Source organism: Phocoena sinus, chromosome 1 (assembly GCF_008692025.1).
Source record: "Phocoena sinus isolate mPhoSin1 chromosome 1, mPhoSin1.pri, whole genome shotgun sequence".
Taxonomy (NCBI): domain Eukaryota; kingdom Metazoa; phylum Chordata; class Mammalia; order Artiodactyla; family Phocoenidae; genus Phocoena; species Phocoena sinus.
The window spans coordinates 34,738,054-34,750,891 of NC_045763.1; positions in this window are offsets into that span (position 1 = coordinate 34,738,054).

The following is a 12,838-nucleotide window of genomic DNA, read 5'->3' on the forward strand; positions in this document are numbered from 1 at the left end:
GGCTTGTGTTATATTTCTATTGGACAGCACTTCTGCAAACTTTCTCCTTAAATCCATCTCACCCATTCTCTAGGTGTCAAGCATCTCCTCAATGAAATTATTCTAGAATCCCAAATCCCAACTTCTTTTCTGAGATCCAAACCCACATTTCCAATGACCTGCTGGCACTTTCACAGATAAACACCAGCTCCTCAGCTCAGCACCAGCAAAGCCAGAAACTTGCCCTCAAAACCTGTTCTTTCTCCTGATCAGCTTTATTAACATTTTTTAAATTACTCTCTTACTGCTGCTTTAACAAATTACCACAAGCTTGGTGGCTTAAAACGAAGCAAATGTGTTATCTTATAGTTCTGCAGGTCAGAAGTCTGAAATGGGTAGCACTGGGCTGAAATCAATGTGTCTCAGGGCTGCATTCCTCTGGAGTCTCTAGGAGAGAATCCATTTCCTTTCCTTTTCCAGTTTCTAGAAGCTGACGGTATTCTTTGTATCATGACCCCCTTCCCTCTTCAAAGCCAGCAATGACTGGTGAAGTCTTCCTCATGCTGCATCACTCTGGCACTGCTCTCCTGCTTCCTCTTTCACTTTAAAGAACACTTTTTTTTTTTTTTTTTTTTTTTTTTTTTTTCTGCGGTACGCGGGCCTCTCCCGTTGCGGAGCACAGGCTCCGGACGCGCAGGCTCAGCGGCCATGGCTCACGGGCCCAGCCGCTCCGCAGCATGTGGGATCTTCCCGGACCGGGGCATCCCTGCATCGGCAGGCGGACTCTCAACCACTGCGCCACCAGGGAAGCCCTAAAGAACCCTTTTGATTACACTGGGCCCATCAGGATAATCCAGGCTAATCTCCCAATCTTACGGTCAGCTGATTAGCAATTTTTTTTTCATCTTCAGTCTTAATTCTCCCTTGCCATGTAAAACAACACAGTCACAGTTTCCAGGGACTAGGGAGTGGACATCTCATCCGAAAACGCCAGGCAGAGAGGGAGAATCTGTGTGTAAGGCCAATAAGAAAAGAAATGGTCATGGGAGGAGATCAGAGGATAGTTCTGCTTTCAAGGCAATTGCTAACAGATAGGGAGCAGTTAAAGCGGCCGATTGGTGTAGATATCAATGGTCCAACTCCTCTCAGTTCATAGCAGAATCTATCTCCTCTTTTTTTTTTTTCTATGTCCTCTTAAACTTGTTTCCTGATCACTCTTTTCCCCCAGTTATACCTTCCCTCCATGATAGCTTTTGTACCTCCTTAGACATCCGTCTTACTCTTTCCATCTCATTGTGACGTATGTAAGCACTCAGTCTTAACCTCTCTACAAGACTGCAAAATATTTTGTGAACAGGAACTATCTGCTTCACCTTTGTGTTTAACCATGATGCCTAACATGGTACTTAATGCATAGTAATTTCTCAAGAACTATTTCTTGAACGTGGTTGGATGGAGACAACTCATGTTGACTTACAGAGCATGTTCTTTGTCACCCTGGCCACTGATTTCCTTAAACAGTGAACACTTTGTTGATGGATTTCCACTTAACTGATATTCTCCATTCTCCGTTCTGTCTTAAAAGAACCATCAGTGTAATCCTGGTGGGTAATGGGCTGCTGTGCACTTGAGTTTTATACTTATCCAGGGTCAATTGTATTTTATTTCATAACCTACTGAGGCCAGGTGCACTTGATATTGTAATTATATAATTTAAATTAAAATTATGTCAAGCAATGTAATATGAATGTCAAAAGAATGAGGATTGTTTCTACAAAGAATAAGTTGATTATCCCGGAAATACAAGGAAATGCAGCATCCTAAAATCTACTGACCATTTAAACAGATTATAGGAGAAAAATTGACCATTCCAATGAATGTCAATCAACAAAATTTAACACTCATTCATGATTTTTACAAATCCTTACAACTGGGATTAGAAGGCCACTGTCCTTATTTATAGATAAATATGATTGATTACATACAAAATCCCAAGATAATCCATAGAATAGAATCTATTAAAACTAATAAGGGGGGCTTCCCTGGTGGCGTAGTGGTTGAGAATCTGCCTGCCAATGCAGGGGACACAGATTCGAGCCCTGGTCTGGGAAGATCCCACATGCTGTGGGGCAACTAGGCCCGTGAGCCACAACTACTGAGCCTGCGCATCTGGGGCCTGTGCTCCGCAACAAGAGAGGCCGCAATAGTGAGAGGCCCGCACACTGCGATGAAGAGTGGCCCCCGCTCGCCGCAACTAGAGAAAGCCCTTGCACAGAAACGAAGACGCAACACAGCAAAAATAAATGAATTAGTTAATTAATAAAAAATAAACTAATAAGGGAGTTTACCAAATTTGCCATATTCAAGATCAATATGAGGAAATCAGTAGCCTTTCAACATCAGTAAATAATCAGAAATTATAATAAGAATGAAGATCCCATTCACAATGGTGACAAAAATAAGAGGATTCCTAGGAATCAATCTGTAAATGTGTAAGATCATTGTGAAGAAAATTATATAAATTGAAAAAAACACACATGGGCTTCCCTGGTGGCTCAGTGGCTAAGAATCCGCTTGCCAGTGCAGGGGACACAGGTTCGAGCCCTAGTCCGGGAAGATCCCACATGCCATGGAGCAACTAAGCCCACGTGCCACAACTACTAAGCCTGCACTCTAGAGCCCATAGCCACAACTACTGAGCCCACGTGTCACAACTACTGAAGCCTATGCACCTAGAGCCCATGCTCCACAACAAGAGAAGCCACCACAATGAGAAGCCCGCGCACTGCAAGAAAGAGTAGCCCCCACTCGCCACAACTAGAGAAAGCCCGCACGCAGCAATGAAGACCCAAAACAGCCAAAAATTAATTAATTAATTTTAAAAGATAAAAAGAAACACACACACACACAGACCTGAATAAAAGGAGAGATCTATCAGGTTCATGAACTGGAAAAGTCAATACCATAAAGTTGTAAATTCTTCCCAAGTTAGTTTATAAATTCAATATAATTCTAAATAAAATCCAAATATGTCTATTTGTGGAACTAAACAGACTGATCTTAAAATTCATATAGAAGAGGAAAAGTACAAGGCAATTTTGAAGATACAGAACAAAATAGAAAGACTGTCCCACCAGATATCCACTTAGTTTAAAGATGCAGGGTTTGAGATGGCCTGATATTGGTGTAGGGACAGACAAATTGGTGAATGGGACAGAAAAGAGACCCCAGAAAGAGGTTCATGAATATGTGCAGATTTGATACATTCCAAGGTGGCATTACAAATGAACTATTCAATAAGTGAGAACATTTATTGGTAAGGATCCAAATAATGCACCTGGACTCACCTCTCCATTGGGAGCCCCAGTCGCTACTGACATTTCTTCATCTTCTAACACTTCTAGTTGTCTCAGTCTTACCACAGAGCAAGAGTTCAACTTTGGTGTGGCCTCCATTGCTCCCAACACAGCAGAAGACACAATGGCTCTGATGTTCAGGTCCCACCCTACCAGACTCATGGAGGATATGGCTTTTCCATCACTATCAGTCTCAAATAAAGCATCAAGCACCATCTAACAGCCCTGGAGACTGGCTTCCCCACTGGGTTGGTGTAACAACACAGAAGTGACTTAACTTCCAATGGAATAAACTTCAACCGAGAACAGGGAGGAGAAAAGAGGAGGCAGAAGATAAATTGTTCAACCTTCCTCTTCTCTTTGATGGACTGTTCTGAGGTGTGGTGCTTCCATAGAACCTGCTGGGAAGATGTCCTGGGTGACCAAGGCTGGATTTCCTTGGGAAGCTGTGGCCAGCTTGATAACATATCAACTTGTATTTGCTTTCTTTTCTCCCACACCTCACTTTCCTTTTCCCTAATTATTGCTGCTTGGGCATTGCCCCTCTTAGTACCTTAGCATGTAGGTGGTACCTCAGGCTCTGTTTTTCAGAGAACCTGGGGTAAGACGACTGTATATACAGGAAAAATAAAAAGGAAAAAAACTAAGTTAGGTTCCTATCCCCAAAACATACCCAAAACCATATCTATGTGAAACAAAGACATAAATGTGAAAAATAAAGGTTCAAAACATTTTGAAGAGAACATAAGGAGAATCTTTCTCTCAGAATAAGCAAGTATTTCCTAAAACCCAAAAGCATAAACCATGACAGAAAAGACTGATAAATGTGATTAATTCTATTTTAAAAACATTTATTCAACAAAATAAGACATGAACAAAGATAAATTACAAGCTGCAATCTGAGAAAGATATTTGCAATTTAACTGACAAAGGGATATCTAGAGTTTAACAAAATTTCTGCAAATCAAGAATAACAGATAAACAATAGAGAAATGGGCAAAGGACAGAAGCAAGCAATTTCTAGAAGAGGACATCCGGATGGCCAATAAACATATGAAAAGATAATGAACCTCATTATAGATAAGGCAAATCAAAATAAAACCACTTGAGATACCATTTCACACCCACCTAACTGGGAAAAAAAATTTAAAGACTGTTAACATGAGTGTTGAATATAGAGCAATGAACTCACTCACTGCTAGTGAGAGCATAAATTGTTACAACCATATTAGAAAATAATTTGACAATATACTTGTGAAGATGTGCATGCCCTTTGTCCCCCAAATTCCATTTCTTGTTATATTTGCTAGGCTAGAGAAACTCTCACATATATATACAAGGAGATATATGAAGGAATGATCACTGCAGTATTGTTTGTAATGGAAAAAAAATGGAAATAACCCAATTATTCAACCAGAGAGAAAATAAAATAAATAAGTTTTGGAATATTTGCAAAATAGAATACAATACAGCAGTTCAAATGAGTAAACTAGAGCTACAAGTATCAACAAGGATAAATCTCAAACACATAATGAGAGAAAAATACAGTATGATACAGCTTATACATAGATTCAAAACATGTAAAACGAAGCCATATATATATATTTATTGGTACACATATTACTAAGTATAAAAATGCATAGGGGAAAGCTAAACACTGGAATTCAGGATAGTTGTTATGGATGTGGAGAGTGGAATAGAAATGAAATCGGTGTGGAGTGTGCAGGAGGTTTCAGCTCTGTAATATTGATTCCTTTTTGAAAAATCTGAAGCAAGTATGGTAGCATTCATACAGCTGAGTGTGGGAACAGGTGTCCTTTCTATTTTTCTCCTTCTATGTTTGCAACATTTCATTAAATTGTTTTTAAACTTAGTGGAATGCTTTGAAAAGACAATAAAGACTGAGTTACTGAAAAACAAAAAATAAAAACAAAAGCTATCATTGAAATAAGTGTGGGCAAAACAACTGTAAAAATTTGGGTAAATAATTCTAAGTAAAGTCCTGCACACAGATTTCTTTCCCAGGTGTGTTTAAGCTCTTGCTCCGCTTTAAAGAATCCCAAACTGGAAATCATAAAAATGCATGCTGTGAGTATGGTATGTTCAAGAAAGATAATGCAGAGCTCCAATCCATGGACTCATTCTCAACCTTGTTTTACACTAAAACATTGGTGAATGAATATATATAAATATGCTCAAAGTTAAAATAAAATATTTAAAGTAAATATAGATGACATTTTGTGGTTTCTGAGCTTAACTGAATTATTCCATTGACAGTCCTGATCCTGTTGGATAAGAAGGCTTCTACTGCAGTCATTCCAGATCTATTAACACATAGTAAAAGCTTCCGTGCTCTGCATCGAACTAGATGCTGGTGGTGCCCTGAACCAAAGAGGTGGGGGGTGCAAACATCTTGGGCAGAGGATTAAATGGGAACAAATTGAGCAAAACATGGGCAGGAAACAGCATGGATTTCTCCTACTAGAAGGTGTAGGAGGAGGGAAGAGAGAAGGTTGGGAAGATAATTTATGGTAAGACTTAAGAAAGAGGTACCTGAATTTTGTCTTAATCTCAATTTTAACATACTGTAGCTTCCAAATTGAAAGCATTTTATTCATTGTTGTGTCAGAAAGTTGTCGTGTCAGACAGTAGTCATCTCCAGTTTTCAAAGCACTCTGAATAGGCTTACGCTGATGTCTTTTCTAAGACTACCAAATTAAGTGCAATAAGTTATCTCTTTAAACTTCTATGATAATTGGTAAGTTGTCATATTTCTTTTTAAATAAATTTTTATTGACTCAAAAAGTTCATGCACCTTAAAAAAACAAAGACATTACATATTAGGCCATGATTCCCTTGGACCACCACCCCAATCCCAGTCCTCGCTTCCCACATATAATCAAATTTAAGACCGATAACTCTTGGAGCTAGAGTATCCAAGCTTGAGTCTGGATTCTGCAACTTACTCATGACTTTGGACAAGTTATTTAATCTCTCTTCATCTTAAACAGTTGTTCTAAGGATAGAATGAGTTAAATCTCACAAAGGGCTTAGAGCAATTTCTTTTAATATTATAGAAAGCACTCAATATCATGTTAATGGCCATCATTCACTATTTGTTCAATAGTATCTCAGACTTTCTCTTATGTTTAAATGACATACCTGCAGATAACATTGTTTTATGTGTTTGTTTTTACAAAATGGTATCATATCAAACATATTGTTCTGCAGATTTGCTTTGTCACCCAATAATAAATCCTGGAGGTCATTCTCTATACATAGAAATGAACCTTTTCTTTTAAATTTTACATAGTCAGTCCACTTCTGAATAGACCTTAGACCTTTCGATTGTTCCCAGTTTGTCCTGCGATGACAATACTACAATGAACACCTTTGTACAAGTGTCTTGTGCACATGGGTAAGTTCTTTACTCCAGTAGATGCCAAGAGGGGGAATTCCTAAATCATAGTATACACACATTTTTTGTTTCTTTGTTTGTTTGCTGTGGGTTTGTCATATATGACCTTTATTATGTTGAGGTAGTTTCCCTCTGTGCCCACTCTCCAGAGAGTTTTTATCATAAATGGGGGTTGAATTTTGTCAAAAGCTTTTTCTGCATCTATTGACATGATCATATGATTTTTATTCTTCAATGTGTTAATATGGTGTATCACATTGATTGATTTGCATATATTGAAGAATTCTTGCATCCCTGGGATAAATCCCACTCTATCATGGTGTATGATCCTTTTAATGTGTTGTTGGATTCTGTTTGTTGGTATTTTGTTGAGAATTTTTGCATCTATATTCATCTGTGATATTGGTCTATAATTTTCTTTTTTTGTAGTATCTTTGTCTGGTTTTGGTATCAGGGTTATGGTGGCCTCATAGAATGAGTTTGGGAGTGTTCCTTCCTCTGCAGTTTTTTGGAAGAGTTTGAGAAGGATGGGTGTTAGCTTTTCTCTAAATGTTTGATAGAATTCACCTGTGAAGCCATCTGGTCCTGGACTTCTGTTTGTTGGAAGATTTTTAATCACAGTTTCAATTTCTTGTGATTGGTCTGTTCATAGTTTCTGTTTCTTCCTGGTTCAGTATTGGAAGCTTACACCTTTCTAAGAATTTGTCCATTTCTTCCAGGTTGTCCATTTTATTGGCATAGAGTTGCTTGTAGTAGTCTCTTAGGATGCTTTGTATTTCTGCAGTGTCTGTTGTAACTTCTCCTTTTTCATTTCTAATTTTATTGATTTGAGTCCTCTTCCTCTTTTTCTTGATGAGTCTGGAGAATGTTTTATCAATTTTGTTTATCTCCTCAAAGAACCAGCTTTTAGTTTTATTGATCTTTGCTATTGTTTTCTTTGTTTCTTTTTCATTTATTTCTGCTACGATCTTTATGATTTCTGCTAACTTTGGGTTTTGTTTGCTCTTCTTTCTCTAGTTCCTTTAGGTGTAAGGTTAGATTGTTTATTTGAGATTTTTCTTGTTTCTTGAGGTAGGTTGTATTGCTATAAACTTCCCTCTTAGAACTGCTTTTGCTGCATCTCATAGGTTTTGGATTGCTGTGTTTTCGTCATCATTTGTCTCTAGGTATTTTTTTATTTCCTCTTTGATTTCTCCAGTGATTTCTTGGTTATTTAGTAACGTATTGTTTAGCCTCCATGTGTTTGTGTTTTTTACATTTTTTCCCCTGTAATTGATTTCTAATCTCATAGCGTTGTGGTCACAAAAGATGCTTGATATGATTTCAATTTTCTTAAATTTACTGAGGCTTGATTTGTGACCCAAGATGTGATGTATCCTGGAGAATGTTCTGTGCGCACTTGAGAAGAAAGTGTAATCTGCTGTTTTTGGATGGAATGTCCTATAAATATCAATTAAATCTACCTGGTCTGTTGTGTCATTTAAAGCTTGTGTTACCTTATTAATTTTCTGTTTGGATGATGTGTCCATTGGTGTAAATGAGGTGTTAAAGTCCCCACTATTATTGTGTTACTGTCAATTTCCTCTTTTAGAGCTGTTAGCAGTTGTCTTATGTATTGAGGTGTTCTTATGTTGGGTACATATATAATTGTTTTATCTTCTTGGATTGATCCCTTGATCATTATCTAGTGTCCTCCCTTTTCTCTTGTAACATTCTTTATTTTAAAGTCTGTTTTATCTGATATGAGTATTGCTACGCAAGCTTTCTTTTGATTTCCATTTGCATGGAATATCTTTTTCCATCCCCTCACTTTCAGTCTGTATGTGTCCCTAGGTCTGAAGTGGGTCTCTCGTAGACAGCATATAGATGGGTCTTGTTTTTGTATCCATTCAGCGAGCCTGTGTCTTTTGGTTGGAGCATTTAATCCATTCATGTTTAAGGTAATTATCAATATGTATGCTCCTGGTACCATTTTCTTAATTGTTTCGCGTTTGTTTTTGTAGGTCCTTTTCTTCTCTTGTGTTTCCTACTTAAAGAAATTCCTTTAGCATTTTTTGTAGAGCTGGTTTGGTGGTGCTGAATTAACTTAGTTTTTGCTTGTCTGTAAAGCTTTTGATTTCTCCCTAGAATCTGAATGAGATACTTGCTGGGTTGAGTAACCTTGGTTGTAGGTTCTTCCCTTTCATCACTTTAAATATATCATGCCACTCCCTTCTGGCTTGCAGAGTTTCTGCCAATAAATCAGCTGTTAACCTTATGGGCGTTCCCTTGTATGTTATTTGTCATTTTTCCCTCGTTGCTTTCAATAATTTTTCTTTGTCTTTAATTTTTGTCAATTTGATTACTATGTTTCTCTGCATGTTTCTCCTTGGGTTTATCCTGCCTGGGACTCTCTGCGCTTCCTGGACTTGGGTGGCTATTTCCTTTCCCGTGTTAGGGAAGTTTTTGACTATAATCTCTTCAAATATTTTCTCGGGTCCTTTCTCTCTCTTCTCCTTCTGGGACCCCTATAATGCAAATGTTGTTGCATTTAAAGTTGTCCCAACCATTGTAAAGCAATTATACTCCAATAAAGATGTAAAAAATAAAAAATAAAAAAAAATAAAGTTGTCCCAGATGTCTCTTAGGCTGTCTTTATTTCTTTTCATTCTTTTTTCTTTATTCTGTCCCACGGCAGTGAGTTCCACCATTCTGTCTTCCAGGTCACTTATCCATTCTTCTGCCTCAGTTATTCTGCTATTGATTCCTTCTAGTGTATTTTTCATTTCATTTATTGTATTGTTCATCTCTGTTTTTTTGTTCTTTAATTCTTCTAGGTGTTTGTTCTTAAATTCTTCTAGGTCTTTGTTAAACATTTCTTGCTTCTTCTCGATCTTTGCCTCCATTCTTTTTCCGAGGTCCTGGATCATCTTCACTATCATTATTCTGAATTCTTTTTCTGGAAGGTTGCCTATCTCTACTTCACTTAGTTGTTTTTCTGGGGTTTTATCTTGTTTCTTCATCTGGTACATAGCCCTCTGGCTTTTCATCTTGTCTATCTTTCTGTGAATGTGGTTTTTGTTCCACAGGCTGCAGGATTGTAGTTCTTGCTTCTGCTGTCTGCCCTCTGGTGGATGAGCCTTTCTAAGAGGCTTGTCTACACACATTTTAAATTTCAGTCTATGCTGCCAATTTGCCCTCCAAAGAGGCTATACCAATTTATATTCCGACAGCAGTCTCTGAAAATTACCCATTTCACCTTTGTGAAAGTTTTTCATATCCTTTTTAACACAATATTAACAAACTTTTAAATTCCTTAAAAATCTGATGGGTGAAAAAAAAATTTTTTTGGCCTCATGGCTTATGGGATTTTAGTTCTCTGACCAAGAATCGAATCCAGGCCCCCAGCAGTGAGAGTGCAGGGTCCTAACCACTGGACTGCCAGGGAATTACCAAAATTTTTTATTTAAAATTTTCCTGATTCCTAGGAGAGTTGGTCAAATGTATATTTTAATATGTATATCAGCCACTTGCGTTTTCCCATTTGTAAATTGTCTGTTGGTATCCTATGTTCTTTTCCTTTTTAAATTAATTATAGCAGTTTTTTATACCTTTTGAGTCTTAATTCTCTGATACTTATACTATAAATATTTTCTCTCAGTCTGTTACCTGCCTTAAGCTTTAGATACCATAAACGTATTTATTGTTTTACAGAAGTTTTTATGACTGATATAATCAAATGTATAACTTTTCTTTTAAATCTTTTTTCTATTTGAATGTTCTTCCACAAGATTTTCCTTACTCCAAAGGCCATAAACATTTTTCTACAGTTTTTTCCTAATAAATTCATAGCATTTTTTAAAAACATATGTAAAAAAAAATTTTTTTTAACTTATCTTTTGGCCGCACCATGCAGCATGTGGGATCTTAGTTCCCCAACTAGGGATCAAACCTGCACCCCTGCATTAGAAGCGCGGAGTCCTAACCACTGGACCAACAGGGAAGTTCCTCATAGCATTTTTTATATTTAGGTTTTTAATTTATCAGGAAGGTATATTTTTAGTGATATTGGTAAGAATCCACCTTGACTCTTTTCCTCAGTAGGACTTCCAACACCATTTTTTGGGTATCAGCTTTATTGAGAGATAATTCACATCTTTACTGAGAGATCATTCACATTCAAAATGTACAATTCAGTGTTTTTTAGTATATTCACAGAGTAGCACAATCATCACTACAATAAATTTTGGAATATTTTTATCATCCCAAAAAGAAACCTCGTACCCTTTTTACCCCAACTCTTCCTGCTGCCCTAGACAACCATTAATCTACTTTCTGTCTCTACAGATTTGCATGTTCTGGACATTTCATATAAATGGGATCACACATCATGTGGTTCTTTCTGACTGGCTCCTTTCACTTAGCATGATGTTTCAATGATCATCCATGTTGTAGCATGTATCTCATTCCTTTTCATTATCAAATAATATGCCACTGTATGGCTATACAACATTTTATTTATCCATGCATCAGTTGATGGACATTTGGGTTATTTCTATTTTTTAGCTATTATGAATGGCGCTATGATGAACATTATGGCCCCAAACAATCACTGATCTGGTTCCTGTCACTGTAGGTTAGTATTCCCTTTTCTAGAATTTCATATAAATTAAATCATACAGTATGTATTCTTTTGTGTCTGGCTTTTTCCATTGAGCATATTGTTTTTATGATTCACCCATGTTATTGTACATATCTGTAGTTCACATGTTTTTATGGCTGAATAGCATTCCACTGTGTAGAAACATCCCCAAATTTTTTAATTTTCATGACATCTAATTTACCAATTTTTAAAAATTTTATGCTTCTTGGATCTTATTTACAATGTGCCTTTAAAATTTATTCATTGGGACACTTTCCCTTCCACTCCAGATGAATCTTGGGCATTCACATGATGCTTAGATAATAAAGGGCCCCATGGTCATGACAGTCTCTGTTCAGGCGTTAGAATGCCCAATTATATAATAATCAAAATGACAAACTTTATTTAAAGTGAAAACTCCTCTCCTCCCCTAACTTGGACCTTCTTCATGAATACTTACAGCAGAAACGGAGGGCGGTAGGGCCATAGTTATATTCTCATTTTCTACCTTGGGTATCTATCTCCTTCTCTCCCAGCTGGCTCTCTCACATTTGCGAGAGAAACACTCTTGTTAAATAGTCTCATGTTCTCTGGGATTGGGAAATATTAAAAGCTGACTCTTTCTCACTTGAGGTATGTTTGTGGGTTCTGCAGAGGCTCCCAGTAGGAACATTCTGTTGTTCTTGCCACTAGGCAGGTGACACCATTTCCCTTCCATTGGCCTCTCCCATCTCAGCTTTTGGTTTTTGGTGGTCCATGCTACACTGGGTCATTCTGTTGGAGTCCCATGGCTCTTCCAGGCAGTTCTCTTGGGCAGGATTTGAAAGGATTTAAGCCAGCTCTCCCTCCAAAGAAATCTTTCACCCTGACTTACTCTTGGAGTACAGGCCACTTGATTCATTTCCCCTTTACCCTTGTGACAGGATCAGCTAGCCAGCCCATCTCTGCCTTTCACATGTTCCAGGCATGAGTCAGACACTTGTCTACTACCTGGAGGAGTTATATATCAAGGTATCCAGATTGTCCCATTGAAATGGCTCCCTCTTAACTTGAGGAGAATGGGAATACATCCCCTACCCCTGCTCACTGAGAGAGAGGAGGAGAGACACTCACAGCATAGCTCTTTCCAGAAAAGTCCTCTTTACAAAGTCCTGCACCAATAACTTTTACACCCTGAGGGTAAGGGAGTTGAGAATTGTGAAACTAGGTTTTGACTCTCTACTCTGAAATTCTTATAAAATGGTCTACTGACAACATTGTTATCTAATATCTACTGCCTTGGTGTTTCTGGCTGAAACTTCCAATTTAAAGTCTTTTTACACTTGCATTTGTTGGCTAAACTCTACTTGGATGTGATGTATTATTCTTTTACTATCTTAATGGATTAAATTTGCCAATGTTTTATTTAAGATTATGGAATCCATGTTCATAAATGAAATTGACCTATAATTGTGCTTTTTTTTG